Genomic DNA, 16,801 nt, shown 5'->3' with positions numbered 1-16,801 from the left:
AAATACATGTAACGTGTGTATAGAATACAAAAGTTTCATCTTCATATTTTTTCCATCCATCTATATAGTTTTGTTAAATATTTTTTTTTAGAAGTTTTTTTCATAGACCACCAAAGCCAAAATATTCCCAATATCTTTTAATACAAATATCAGAAACCAAGATTAAGACTTGATGGTTTTAACAATTTTATATTTCTTACCTTAATATGTGTGTTAACGTTTGATGCAATTTATTTAATACAGTAATTAACTGTGACAATACTTTTATTCAATACTTTCTTTTGTTTTTGTTAATATTTTATTTCTATTTTACAATATTCTTCAATTTCATGTATTTTACAAATTTGTAATGAAAAGTAATGTACAGTAATGGAGGCATTACATTGATTTTTAACAAAAGTAATCATTACATTACATGTAATTGTAATGCAGAAAATGTGCATTACAAATTACATCAAAAAAATGTAATATTACAATGCATTACAATTACAAATTACCATTACCCCATTACCCCAGGCCTGATCAAAACACAATTTTGTCATGAATCCATCTGCTTCCTTTGTTTAATATTCACATATACCAAGGTGAGCGACACAGGCTCTTTAGAGCCTCTATTTTCTCCTGTCTCATTTGTTCCCTTCTGTTACTTAGATCCTACTTTTTTACACACTATATACTGCAATATCACCATTTTTTAGTTCCACATCTTATCCGATATCACCATTTTTGAACACCCTATATCCCTCATTCCATTCTTCTATCATGTTTCGTTTTAATACAAAATAATAAGAGCATTACAAAATTTGGGTAAAATCATTAAGAAAGCAACACCATGACACAAAAATGAAAGTTAAAGGTCAACAGTGCGTCATCAATATAGCATACATAAAATTGAGAATGGAAATGGGGAATGTGTCAAAGAGACAACAACCAGACCATAGAACACTTACAGACAACAGTAGAAGGTTTCAAATAGGTCTTCAATGCAATCGGAGGCGTCCTTCAGCTGGCCTCTAAACAAATATAATAGTTCAGTGATAACTGACGTCATACTAAACATCAAATTATACACAAGAAACTGAAATTATAAATGCCAGCAGAGGCGGATTTAGAGGATTTTTCAGGGGGCCCGCCCCCCCCCCCCCTTCTCTGGGAAAAAAATGGTTGATTATATAGGGAATCATTGAAGCATGACTGGAGCAGGCCCCCTCTTAGGCAGTCAGTGGGCTCCCACTTATGAAAACTTGACACTCGAGTATAATAAGGTGGGTATTCGGGCCAGGGATTCGGGCTTCGCAGGATATATGGAAGATAATGAAAAAATATTTTCCGGACCATATTACTGAGTACTAGAACCATACGTATATTCATAGCTATATTCATGATATATGCAAATGCTATTATAGTCCGACATACGCGTACCGGGTTGGACCATATGAGATTTATACTCATTTGGTAATGTTCCGGATCATATTTAATTTAGTACAATGTATTAGGAGTTTAGGACCATACGTGTATGGTCATGACCATATGCGTATATTCATATAGTCCGACCATATGAGTAAAATACTCGTTTGGTTATTAACGGGCCGGACCATATGAGTATTTGGACCATATAGGTATTTTTTTTTCAAATTACATTATAAACGTTTCAATAATACAAAAATTTTATCTAAAAAAACAATGATGGTTACATGAAAATTTAATTGTTAATTCTATAATTCAAAAACTACGTAAAAATTAAATATTGATGTCATAGTTAGTTTTTATCGCTAGTTACATTCTTACTAGGCTTGGGTGACATTTACTTCCACAAGGCTTTTTTGCATTTGCAAGTCTTAGTTGTGCAAGATCCTTTTCATGTACACCTTTGGCCATTGTATATATGTATGTAAATGTATGTACGAAGATCCCTCCGTGAACGGAGCACCCGATTGCTGCGAGGGTACAATGTAATCCCTATCAGGATTAATGGAGATGTGTCGGTCACTTATATACAACCCACCACAGGACAATCCCCAACCCAACACAGAGGGATTGTTAGGAGACACAAGAAAGTCAGTTATTATGGTGTAGGAAACCGTAGAACTCGAAGAAAACCACCGGGCTTCTCGGCGGGAACAGACAAACCGAGGGGATATCTATAGATTGGTCTCCACGTCAAAGTCGGGGACAACTTTGACCAACCGAGGCCCCCAAAGTACCTATTCTAGTTTAATCTCCGGTCTAGGTCCCAGAGATGTGTGTGGGAGGGTCAAAATCACCCTACTAATGGTATTGAATTTCCAGCGCCCCGAGTAAGGATCGAACCTGGGACCTTCAGCACTGTAGCCTTCGGTCTTAACTACTAGGCCACGAACCAACATATGATATATTATGCTTCTCAATGATCAAAATTAATTTTTGTCAAAATGCTATATAACCAGTGTAATTTTTCTGAAAAAATGGTTGGCTCAAAGTTTCTGAAATTTTTATACTTTTGTCAAAAGGTCAAAGTAAATACTTTGTCATAATTTTATGAAAATTAAATGAGCCAAACTAATTTTAGTGAAGGTGTTGGGTACCATGTACTTAAGAAGTTCTAGATCTCAAATATCGTAAATATGACTGCAATACACCATATTCACAAGACATTTTAAATAAACTATGTTACTTTCCAGTAATGGAATTGATTGGTGCGACCCTATAGTCCCTAATCATAGATATACATTATACTCCATTTGAAAGCTTATTAAGAGATGAACAAAAGGTATATAGTCGATATGTTCAGCAACGCATATTAGAGGAGTAACGAAGGAATTTCACATCGAAATACGCTTGAACATTAAGAAATAACTTATTTTGAATAACGGAATGCACTGCTGCAAGCCGTTAGCCCCCTATCAAGGCAAAATTAATTCACCAAATTAAAGCTTATTGATAGAAGAATAAATTTAGTTTAAACGATATGTGCCGTAATGACCATTAGAGGGGTTACGGAGGACCTTATTTCAAAAATACGCGTGAAAATAAAGAAATAGCCAATTTTTAATAACGAAATTGATATTTTGAATAATGAAATTGACTGGGGCGACCCTTAAGCCCCTTATTATAGATATACATTTTACTTCATTCAAAAGCTTATGAAGAGATGAACAATTAAGAAATAGCAAATTTTGATAAACCAAATTGATGTTTTGAATAGTGGAATGGGCTGGTGCGACCCTTTAGTTCCTAATTATAGATATACATTATACGTCATTCTAAAGCTTATGAAAAGATGAACAAAGGGTATATAGTCGATGTGTTCAGCAACGCATATTAGAGGAGTAACGAAGAAACTTAACATCGAAATACGCTTGAACATTAAGAAATAGCTTATTTTGAATAACGGAATGGACTACTGCAAGCCGTTAGCCCCAAATCAAGGCAAAATTGATACAACAAATTAAAGCTTATTGATAGAGCAATAAATTGAGTATTAATGATATGTGCTGTAATGACTATTAGAGTGGTTAAGAAGGACATAATGTTCAAAATACGCGTGTAAATTTAGAAATAGCCAATCTTGAATTATGAAGTGGATATTTTGAATAATCGAATTGACTGGTGCGACCCTTTAGTCCTTAATCAAAGATATACATTATACTCCATTCGAAAGCTTATTAAGAGATGGACAAAGGGTATATAGTTGATATGTTCAGCAACGCATATTTGAGGAGTAACGAAGGAATTAACATCGAAATACGCTTGAACATTTAGAAATAGCTTATTTTGAATAACGGAATGGACTGCTGCAAGCCGTTAGCCCTTATCAAGCAAAATTAATACACCAAATTAAAGGTTATTGATAGAGGAATAAATTAAGTATAAACAATATATGCCGTAATAACCATTAGAGGGGTCACGAAAGACCTTATTTTCAAAATACTCGTGAAAATTAAGAAATAGCCAATTTTGAACGAAATTGATATTTTGAATAGTGGAATGGACTGGTGTGACCCTTTAGTCCCTAATTATAGATATACATTATACTTCATTCAAAAGCTTATGAAGAGATGAACAAAAGATATATAGTCGATATGTTCAGCAACGCATATTAGAGTAGTAACGAAGGAATTAAACATTGAAATACGCTTGAACATTAAGACATACATGTAGCTTATTTTGAATAAATTAAAGCTTATTGATCAACGAATAAATTGAGTATTAATGATTTATGCCGTAATGACCGTTACAGTGGTTAGGAAGGTGCCGTAATAACCATTAGAGGGGTTACGGAGGACCTTATTTCCAAAATACGCGTGAAAATTTAGAAATAGCCAATCTTGAATAACGAAATTGATATTTTGAATAGTGCAATGGACTAGTGCGACCCTTAAGTCCCTAACTATAGACATACATTATACTTCATTCAAAAGCTTACAAAGAGATGAACAAAGGGTATATAGTCAATATGTTCAGCAACGCATATTAGAGGAGTAACGAAGGAATTAAACATCGAAATACGTTTGAACATTAAGAAATAGCTTATTTTGAATAACGGAATGCACTGCTGCAAGCCGTTAGCCCCTAATCAAGGCAAAATAAATACAACACATTTAAGCTTATTGATAAAGGAATAAATTGAGTATTAATGATATGTCCCGTAATGACAATTAGATAGGTTACGAAGGACCTAATGTCCAAAACACGCGTGAAAATTTAGAAATAGCCAATCTTGAATTATGAAATAGATATTTTGAATAAGGGAATTGACTGGTGCGACCCTTTAGTCCCTAATCATACCTATACATTATACTCCTTTCGAAAGCTTATTAAAAGATGAACAAAAGGTATATAGTCGATATGTTCAGCAACGCATATTACAGAAGTAACGAAGGAATTAAACATCGAAATACGCATGAAGATTAAGAAATTGCTTATTTTGAATAACGGAATGGACTGCTGGAAGCCGTTAGCCCTTATCAAGGCAAAATTAATACAACAAATTAAAGCTTATAGATAGAGGAATAAATTTAGTTTAAACAATATGTGCCGTAATAACCATTAGAGGGGTTACGGAGGACCTTATTTCCAAAATACGCGTGAAAATTAAGAAGTAGCCAATTTTGAATAACGAAATTGATTATTGAAAAGTAGAATGGACTGGTGCGACCCTTTAGTCCCTAATTATAGATATACATTATACCTCATTCAAAAGCTTATGAAGAGATGAACAAAAGGTATATAGTCGACATGTTCAGCAACGCATGTTAGTGGAGTAAGAAGGAATTTAAAAACATCGAAATACGACTTGAACATTAAGAAATAGCTTATTTTGAATAGCATTATGGACTGATGCAAGCCGTTAACCCCTAATCAAGGCAAAATTAATACAACAAATTCAAGCTTATTGAAAGAGGAATAAATTGAGTATTAATGATATGTGCCGTAATGCAATTAGAGTGGTTAGGAAGAACCCAATGTCCAAAATACGCGTGAAAATTTAGAAATAGCCAATCTTGAATTATGAAATAGATATTTTGAATAAGGGAATTGACTGGTGCGACCCTTTAGTCCCTAACTGTAGATATACATTGTATTCAATTCGAAAGCTTACTAAGAGATGAACAAAAGGTGTATAGTCGATATGTTCAGCAACACATATTACAGGAGAAACGAAGGAATTAAACATCGAAATACGCTTGAACATTAAGAAATACCTTATTTTGAATAACGGAATGGACTACTGCAAGCCGTTAGCCCCAAATCAAGGCAAAATTAATACAACAAATTAAAGCTTATTGATAGAGGAATAAATTAAGTTTCAACAATATGTGCCGTAATAACCATTAGAGGGGTTACGGAGGACCTTATTTCCAAAATAGTGTGAAAATTTAGAAAAAGCCAATCTTGAATTATGAAATAGATATTTTGAATAATGGAATTGACTGGTGCGACCCTTTAGTCCCTAACTGTAGATATACATTATACTCAATTCGAAAGCTCATTAAGAGATGAAGAAAAGGTGTATAGTCGATATGTTCAGCAACGCATATTAGAGGAGTAACGAAGGAATTAAACATCGAAATACGCTTGAACATTGAGAAATAGCTTATTTTGAACAACGGAATGGACTGTTACAAGCCGTTAGCCCTTATCAAGGCAAAATTAATAAACCAAATTAAAGATTATTGATAGAGGAATAAATTTAATTTAAACAATATGTGCCATAATAACCATTAGAGGAGTTACGGAGGACCTTATTTCCAAAATACGCGTGAAAATTAAGAAATACCCAATTTTGAATAACGAAATTGATATTTTGAATAGTGGAATGGACTGGTGCGACCCTTAAGTCCCTTACTATGGATATACATTATACTTCATTCAAAAGTTTATGAAGAGATGAACAAAGAGTATTTAGTCAATATGTTCAGGAACATATATTAGAGGAGTAACGAAGGAACTAAACATCGAAATACGCTTGAACATTAAGAAATAGCTTATTTTAAAAAACGGAACGGACTGCTGCAAGCCGTTAGCTCCTACTCAAGTCAAAATTAATACAACAAATAAAAGCTTATTGATAAAAGAAATAAATTGAGTATTAATGATATGTGCCATAATGACCATTAGAGTGCTTAGGAAGGACCTAATGTCCAAAATACACCTGAAAATTTAGAAATAGCCAATCTTGAATTATGAAATGGATAATTTCAATAATGGAATTGACTGGTGCCACCCTTTAGTCCCTAATCATAGATATACATTATACTCCATTCAAAAGATTTTTAAGAGCTGAACAAAAGTTGTATAGTCTATATGTTCAGCAACGCATATTAGAGGAGTAACGAAGGAATTAAACATCGAAATACGCTTGAACATTTAGAAATAGCTTATTTTGAATAACGGAATGAACTGCTGCAAGCCGTTAGCCCTTATCAAGGCAAAATTAATACACCATATTAAAGGTTATTGATAGAGGAATACATTTATTATACATAATATATGCCGTAATAACCATTTAGAGGGGTTACGGGGGACCTTATTTCCAAAATACGCGTGAAAATTAAGAAATAGCCAATTTTGAATAACGAAATTGATATTTTGAATAGTGGAATGGACTGGTGCGACCCTTTAGTCCCTAATTATAGATATACATTATACTTCATTCAAAAGCTGATGAAGAGATAAACAAAAGGTGTATAGTCGATATGTTCAGCAACGCATATTAGAGGAGTAACGAAGGAATTAAACATCGAAATACGATTGAACATTTAGTAATAGCTTATTTTGAATAACGGAATGGACTGCTGCAAGCCATTATCCCTTATCAAGCAAAATTAATACACCATATTAAAGGTTATTGATAGAGGAATACATTTAGTATACATAATATATGCCGTAATAACCATTAGAGGGGTTACGGAGGACCTTATTTCCAAAATACGCGTGAAAATTAAGAAATAGTCAATTTTGAATAACGAAATTGATATTTTGAATAGTGGAATGGACTGGTGCGACCCTTTAGTCCCTAATTATAGATATGCATTATACTTCATTCAAAAGCTGATGAAGAGATAAACAAAAGGTGTATATTCGATATGTTCAGCAACGCGTATTAGAGAAGTATCGAAGGAATTAAACATCAAAATATGCTTGTACATTAAGTAATAGCTTATTTTGAATAACGAAATGGGATGCTGCAAGCCGTTAGCCCCTAATCAAAATTAATACAACAAATTAAAGGTTATTGATAAATGAATCAATTGAGTATTAATGATATGTGCCGTAATGCAATTAGAGTGGTTAGGAAGAACCCAATGTCCAAAATACGCGTAAAAAATTAGAAATAGCCAATCTTGAATTATGAAATAGATATTTTGAATAAGGGAATTGACTGGTGCGACCCTTTAGTCCCTAACTGTAGATATACATTGTATTCAATTCGAAAGCTTATTAAGAGATGAACAAAAGGTTTATAGTCGATATTTTCAGCAACGCATATAACAGGAGAAGCGAAGGAATTAAACATCGAAATACGCTTGAACATTAAGAAATATCTTATTTTGAATAACGGAATGGACTGCTGCAAGCCGTTAGCCCTTATCAAGGCAAAATTAATACACCAAATGAAAGCTTATTGATAGAGGAATAAATTTAGTTTAAACAATATGTGCCTTAATAACCATTAGAGGGGTTACGGAGGACCTTATTTCCAAAATAGTGTGAAATTTAGAAAAAGCCAATCTTGAATTATGAAATAGATATTTTGAATAATGGAATTGACTGGTGCGACCCTTTAGTCCCTAACTGTAAATATACATTGTATTCAATTCGAAAGCTTATTAAGAGATGAACAAAAGGTGTATAGTCGATATGTTCAGCAACGCATATTACAGGAGAAGCGAAGGAATACGCTTGAACATTAAGAAATATCTTATTTTGAATAACGGAATGGACTGCTGCAAGCCGTTATCCCTTATCAAGGCAAAATTAATACACGAAATAAAAGCATATTGATAGAGGAATAAATTTAGTTTAAACAATATGTGCCGTAATTACCATTAGAGGGATTACCTTATTTCCAAAATACGCGTGAAAATTAAGAAATAGCCAATTTTGAATAACGAAATTCATATTTTGAATAGTGGAATGGACTGGTGCGACCCTTTAGTACATGTACCTAATTATAGATATACAATATACTTCATTCAAAAGCTTATGAAGAGATAAACAAAAGGTATATAATCGATATGTTCAGCAACGCATATTAGATGAGTCACAAAGGAACTAAACATCGAAATTCGCTTGAACATTAAGACATAGCTTATTTTGAATAACGGAATGGACTGCTGCAAGCCGTTAGCCCCTTATTTAGGCAAAATTAATAACCAAATTAAAGCTTATTGATAAAGGAAAAAATTGAGTATTATTGATATGTGCCGTAATGACTATTAAAGTGGTGAGGAAGGACCTAATGTCCAAAATACGCATGATAGAGGAATAAACGGAGTATAAACGATATGTGCGACAATGACCATAAAGAAAATCAAGAAATAGCCAATTATGTATATGAAATGGATATTGATTTATAGCATGGACTGCTGCCACCATTTAGCCTCTAATTATAGATATGCCTTATAGCTCATTCGCAAGCTTATTAAGAGAGGGAAAACAATATAAAGTCGATATGTTCTGAAACACATATTAGAGGAATAACGAAGGATCTTAACATCGAAATTCGCTTGAACATTAAGAAATAGCTTATTTTGAATAATGAAATGGACTGCTCAGCCCTCAGCCTTTATTAAGGCAACATGTATAGAAGAATAGAGTGACTTTAAACGATATGTTCAGCAATGCATATTAGAGGAGTAACGAAGGAATTAATCATCGAAATACCCTTGAACATTAAGAAATAGCATATTTTGAATAACGGAATGGACAGAAAACCTGTCAGATAGAAAGATTGCTGTTTCGTCGATGTATAAACACACCACCTATTATTCAGATTTTTAAAAGACAAATATAAATATGCTAAAAGGGCATGTGTGTCAGAAGTCACCATAAAACAAATGTCTAAATATTAAAAGAAATAAGAAATGCATCTATTTGCTTTAATTATATTATAATTGTGCAGATCAGAAGATCTTTCTATCATGTCTATATAGCATGTTTTTGAATGATATTTCCCAGTTCAAAGTGTTTTATTAAAACCATATATTTAACACCAAAACAAAATTTTATTTCCAAATTAATACTCGGATACAAACACTTTGGTTTGTTTTGAGACTAAGAAATGAGCGGGAAATGTAACTGTAAGCTATACATTATAAATCATCATGTGTTAACCCAACTAACATGTTTATTTAGATAGTGTCGAAAAATGTTGCGACAGAAGCGGGAAATATAACTGTAAGCAATTATACATAACATGCTGATTACGCATTTCTCACGGATATTTGATACAAGGAAGGTCGTTGTTTTATCATCTCAACCACAAGTACACATTCCATCGTCTAGTTTCCGCTGCAATTTATAATTAATCGACAGTGCTCGACATCATTCTTAAGTATTTTACGTCCCCGATAAAGGATTAGATATAAAAAAAAAATCAAAAAATTATTAAATAAATATGATACTTTAAATCTTTTTCATTAATTATATGATACTTTAAGTCTTTTTTCTAACTATTTTAACACATCGACCATCTTTTCATTTTTAAAAGAAACCATGTATATTGAAAAAAAGAATATGTTAGTTTGTTCCAGGGTGTTTATATCCTTCGATTTGGAAAACAAATGTTTGTTCCAAGCAAATATAACTATGCCCCCTTGAAAAGATGAATATTGGGGCTAAAAAATATTTGGTTTTTATTTAGAAAAAAAAATTATTATTTCATGATTCAAAATAAGCTATTTTATAATTTTCACCCTATTTTGATTTTTAGGTACTTCATAACTCCTCTAATATGCGTTGCGGAACATATTTACTATATACCTTTTGTTCATCTTTTAATAGGCTATCGAATGAGGTAAAAGGTATATTTGTATTTAGGGGCTGAAGTGTTGCAGCAATCCAATCCATTATTCAAATTATCCATTCAATTGTTCAAAATTGGCTATTTCTTAATTTTCACGCGTATTTTGGCATTTTGGTCCTATGTAACCGTCTTGAACGTCATTGTGGGTTTTCTATCAATAGCTTTCACATGGAGTTTTTAAAGTTTTCCTTATTTAGGAACTGAGTCATTGCCTCTAAATAAAGTTGTTATTACTGACCAGTCACAGCAGTTCATTCTTTTGCCATGGCGGTCGAGTATCTTAAAACTTTCTGGTCAGGCCGGGTATATTGAAATAAGAGATAATTCAGAAACAAATATCCAATAATCTGTTGTCTTGTTGTCAAAGAAATAAACAAGTAAATTCACTAATATATTTAATAAAATTCCATTCCGGACACTATTTACATAACATACAGTTAACAAAATGCATAGTTCATATATTCATTGGCACATTACTTTCACATATCACAAATGGATTTCATTACAACTCCGCATCAAAATCAGCAACAGTGTCCAATACTGTGCACACCACAGAAAAACGCCACAGGCATAGTGTTCTAAACCACGCAACAGTCTGAGCGGACAAAATATCAAAAATACATACAGTTGAATAGTAATGACACAACTTTCTATGAATCTATAAGTTCTCCAAAATAAATCGACTAAAAACTGCACAGAATAATAAAATCCTTTGAACGTTTCACAATGTATAGTTCTTTCTCACCTTCAATTCTCCTCTTTAGATAACTTTTTACATTGTATTGTTCCTAAATGTCTTGCCTTCAATCCTCTTAAAACTGAGACGGAGGGCCCTTATATACACATTGCCACCAAAAATGCACCAACTATGCACCAATAATTTGACCTAAATTCTACTTGTTTATCTGACCTAAATTGCCACCAAATATGCACCAAAAATGCACCAACATATTTAAACATAATAAAATACTACTTAAAATAACACACACCTCTATGGAATCAGATACATTAATACAAACTACTGATAACTATACTAGCTATAATACAAAAATAAATTGTAAAAGAATGAAACAAATGACTTTAGCAGACTGATGATAATCAAAACGTAAATATGACAAAAATTAATTACAGTGGACAAAATAACACTTGTACATTCCTTCCCCTCTAAATGATGACTGACCTCAGTCATCGAACTCTACTTCTATAACGTCTACAGTAACAAAATTAAACAAGTTAATTGTTCAAATAAAATCCAGCATAAATACAATTATAAATTGTCTGCACTTGTAGTGATCCTTTGTTTTAATGTTTTGAATGTTCATTGGCTCTTGGTTCAACAATTCCTCACATTCCATTTACATCTTAGTTCATTCTTCGAATTAAATTCATCCTGAACAAAGCACTTGATTTGACACTATTTTGATCACCACTTCCTATGAACTCTACGTACATATTATTCCCTCGATTATTCCAGTTAGCATCATGAAGCAACTTAGATTCTCGACTACATACCTATTGCGCACGGACACTTCAGAATTAACACTAATTTTACATCCAATAATCCCAGTAATATTAAGAGGCTGGTTGCTGAAACAATGTATTTCTAATTTGGTTTAATATTTATAAAAGTTCAATATATGGCACTACAATGTTTTTCTAAACTAAAGAAGAAACTGTTCCTGTGTCAATTAATAAGGTTGCATCTCGCATGAAAACTTTTCCTTTTATCTTAACTCCTTGCACATTATCAGGAATAATAGAATTTATTTTAATCGTATCATTAAAATCTACATTAGCTACACAATCACTTTGGAAATGTCGAACGTCAGTCCTATTCGAAAACGAGGGATTTTTATTTACACAAGCGGCCGCCTTCCCCTCTATGAAAGAGACCGGTCTTAGTTTAAACCAGTTCGTCCACCTCCCCTCTGCTGTTGTTGTATCCCTTGTTTAGCAGGGCAGTACCGCGCAATATGGCCTATCTTATGACAGTAATGACATATCGGCTTTCCATCTTCTGACCTTAAACCACTTCCTCTAGGATTTCCTTGTGCGAACTGGGTTGTACCACCCTGTCCTGGATATGATTGAACACTTACACTATTCATTTTTCTCTCCAGCATATCTAATTTTTTAGTTACATCTTCAAGTTTTTGAATAACACTTGCATCAGCGGACACTGCATTTACAGCACAAGCAGTATTCACCTCTTCTATGCGTGTAAGCCGTTCATTACACTCTTCTCGTTTGGCAATTCGAAACGCCTGCTCAAAGCTCTGGGGGTCGCTCATCATAACAAATCTTCTAAAACTAGGATGAAGTCCTTGTAAAAAGTGTTCCATAGCTAACCTGTCGTGTTCGTCAAGAGAGACGCCTCCATGTGCCCGTCTTGCCAATTTTAAGATCGCATTTCCGTAATCATCAACGCTTTCTCCAGAAATTTGCTTCCTCTGAAATAACTCGCTGTAGTACATACGCTCAAGTTCCTTTGGGCAAAATCTTTGCTTTAACTTTTGCACAGCTGTATCAAAATCATTTTGAATTTCACTATCCAAATCCTCGAAATAGTCAGCAGCTCTGCCCCTCAAGTACGCAGGCAACATTTTCCCCTTCCTGCCATCACTCCAACGATTGGCTCGGCTGATCCTATCAAATATTTTAATCCAGCTTTCAAAATCTTCCCCAACGTCTCCAAAGAATTTCGACGGTGTTACTTGTGATTTCGTTTCAGGCAAATCTCTGCGTTCATGAGGTGTGGATGAAATTGGTGTTCGCACTACAGACACAGATGGAGCAGGTGAGAGACTTCTATTTCTGGTTTTCCTTGTACGGCCCATAATTACGTATTTAAATAATAATCCAATAATAAAAAAAATATAATGATGAAACACTTACAGTTCAGAAATATTTTAAAACGTACATCCAAACGTTATATCTGGTAGTCCATATATTGAATATTATAGTCCGCTATTTGTTCTTGTTGGATCCCACTTCTGACACCAAAAATGCCATGGCGGTCGAGTATCTTAAAACTTTCTGGTCAGGCCGGGTATATTGAAATAAGAGATAATTCAGAAACAAATATCCAATAATCTGTTGTCTTGTTGTCAAAGAAATAAACAAGTAAATTCACTAATATATTTAATAAAATTCCATTCCGGACACTATTTACATAACATACAGTTAACAAAATGCATAGTTCATATATTCATTGGCACATTACTTTCACATATCACAAATGGATTTCATTACAACTCCGCATCAAAATCAGCAACAGTGTCCAATACTGTGCACACCACAGAAAAACGCCACAGGCATAGTGTTCTAAACCACGCAACAGTCTGAGCGGACAAAATATCAAAAATACATACAGTTGAATAGTAATGACACAACTTTCTATGAATCTATAAGTTCTCCAAAATAAATCGACTAAAAACTGCACAGAATAATAAAATCCTTTGAACGTTTCACAATGTATAGTTCTTTCTCACCTTCAATTCTCCTCTTTAGATAACTTTTTACATTGTATTGTTCCTAAATGTCTTGCCTTCAATCCTCTTAAAACTGAGACGGAGGGCCCTTATATACACATTGCCACCAAAAATGCACCAACTATGCACCAATAATTTGACCTAAATTCTACTTGTTTATCTGACCTAAATTGCCACCAAATATGCACCAAAAATGCACCAACATATTTAAACATAATAAAATACTACTTAAACTAACACATGCTAAAAGGCTATGACCTCTATGGAATCAGATACATTAATACAAACTACTGATAACTATACTAGCTATAATACAAAAATAAAATGTAAAAGAATGAAACAAATGACTTTAGCAGACTGATGATAATCAAAACGTAAATATGACAAAAATTAATTACAGTGGACAAAATAACACTTGTACACTTTTATTAAAAAGAACTATGTCTTAATGTTTATATAAAAAAGATGTGGTATGATTTCCAATGAGATAACGGTCCATAAGAGATTTAAATGACACAGAATACGCATTATGTATATTTCGACATGTTAGATCCTTCGTTTCTCCTCTAATATGCGTTGCGGAACATACTAACTACATATATTTTGTTCTTCTATTGATAGGCTTTCGAATGAGGTATCATGTAAATATATAATTATGGGTTGAAGGGTCACAGCAATCCATTGCATAATTCAAAATTGGCTATTTCTTAATCTTCACGGTTATTTTAATTTGTGCTCCGTAATCTCGAGCTCCCTAATGGTCATTGCGGCACATATTATTTATAACCTAAACCATTTTGTTTCTCGGTCAATGGACTTTCAAATGGTTATAACGTTTTCCTTAATTAGGGGCTGACGTTCTCAGCAGTCCATTTCATTATTTAAAATAAGCTACATTTGTATTTCTTAATGTTTACATGTACATTGTATTTCGATTTTTAGGTCCTTCGTTACTCTCCGCGTTGCGTAGTATATACGAGTTGTTCCTCTATGATTAAGCTTTCGAATGAGCTTGAAGGTATTTCTGTAATTATAAGGCTGAAGGGTCACAGCAGTTCATGTCATTATTTCAAAATATTCATTCCGTTATTCAAAATTGGCAATTTCTTCCTTTTCACGCATTTAAGTCATCCGTTACCTCTCTAATGGTCATTGAGGGACATATTATTTATACATTTTATTTCTCTATCAATTAGCTTTCACATGGTGTATAAAGTTTTCCTTCATAAGGGGCTTACGGGTCGCATCAGTCCATTCCATTATTCAGAGTAAGCTATTAATAAAGCCATAATGTTCACCCGTATTTCGATTTTTAGGTCCTTCATTACTCCTCTGATATACGCTACATTTGGTGACCTTCGGCTGTTGTGTTTTCTATGGTCGGGTTGTTTGACACATTCCCAATTTTATTGCAGATCATAATGACAAAATATCTTTTGTTCCTCTTGTAATAGGCTTTCAAATGAGATATAAAGTCGTATGTAATTAGGGCTGAAGGTTCACATCAGTCCATTACATTATTAAAAATATCCATTCCAGTTTTCAAAATTGTGTATTTCTTAATTTTCACGCGTATTTTGGTATTTAGCTCCTCCGTTACACATCTTATTGTCATTGGGGCACATATAAACTATAAACATTTTGTTCCTCTATTTATAACCTGGCAAATGATGTATAAAGTTTCCCTTAAGTAGGAGCTTACGGGTTGCAGGAGTTAATTTCATGATTCAAAATAAGCTATTTTATAATGTTCACCCGTATTTCGATTTTTAGGTACTTCATTTCTCCTCCAATATGCGTTGCGGAAAATATTAACTATATACCTTTTGTTTCTCTATAATTAAGCTTTCGAATGAGGTTGAGGGTATTTCTGTATTTAGGGGCTGAAGGGTAACAGTAACTCATGTCATTATTTCAAAATATTCATTCCATTATTTAAAATTGGCAATTTCTTTCTTTTCACTCATTTAAGTCCTCCGTTACTTTTCTTATGGTCATTGAATGACGTATTACTAATACATTTTGTTTCTCTGTCAATAAGCTTTCACGTAGTGTATAAAGTTTTCTTTTATAAGGGGCTGACAGGTCGCATCAGTCCATTCCATTATTCAGAGTAAGCTATTAATAAAACCATATAATGTTCACCCGTATTACGATTTTTTAGGTCCTTCATTACTCCTCTGATATACGCTACATTGAAAACCTGTTGGTGACCTTCGGCTGTTGTGTTTTCTATGGTCGGGTTGTTTGACACATTCCCCATTTCCATTCTCAATTTTATTACAGATCATATTGACTAAATATATTTTGTTCCTCTTGTAGTAGGCTTTAATGAGATTTAAAGTCATATGGAATTAGGTCTGACGGTTCACATCAGTCCATTACATTATTAAAAATATCCATTCCAATTTTTCAAAATTGTCTATTACTTAATATTTAGGTCCTCCATAACCCTTTTAATTGTCATTAGGGCAGTCCCCGCACATATTATCTATAAACATTTTGTTCCTCTATTTATAACCTTGCAAATGGTGTATAAAGTTTTACTTAATTATAGGGGCTTATGGGTTGCAGAAGTTCATTTCATGATTTAAAATAAGCTATTTTATAATGTTCACCCGTATTTCGATTTTTTAAAGGTAGTTCTTTACTCCTCCAATATGCGTTGCGGAACATATTAACTATATACGTTCTGTTACTCTTTTAATAGGCTTTCGAATGAGGTAAAATGTTTATTTGTAATTAGGATCTGAACTATCGAAGCAATCCATTCCATTATTAAAAATTGTTTTTTTTTTAT

Source organism: Mytilus trossulus, chromosome 1 (genome assembly GCF_036588685.1).
Source record: "Mytilus trossulus isolate FHL-02 chromosome 1, PNRI_Mtr1.1.1.hap1, whole genome shotgun sequence".
Lineage (NCBI taxonomy): Eukaryota > Metazoa > Mollusca > Bivalvia > Mytilida > Mytilidae > Mytilus > Mytilus trossulus.
This window is presented reverse-complemented; position numbering follows the sequence as displayed.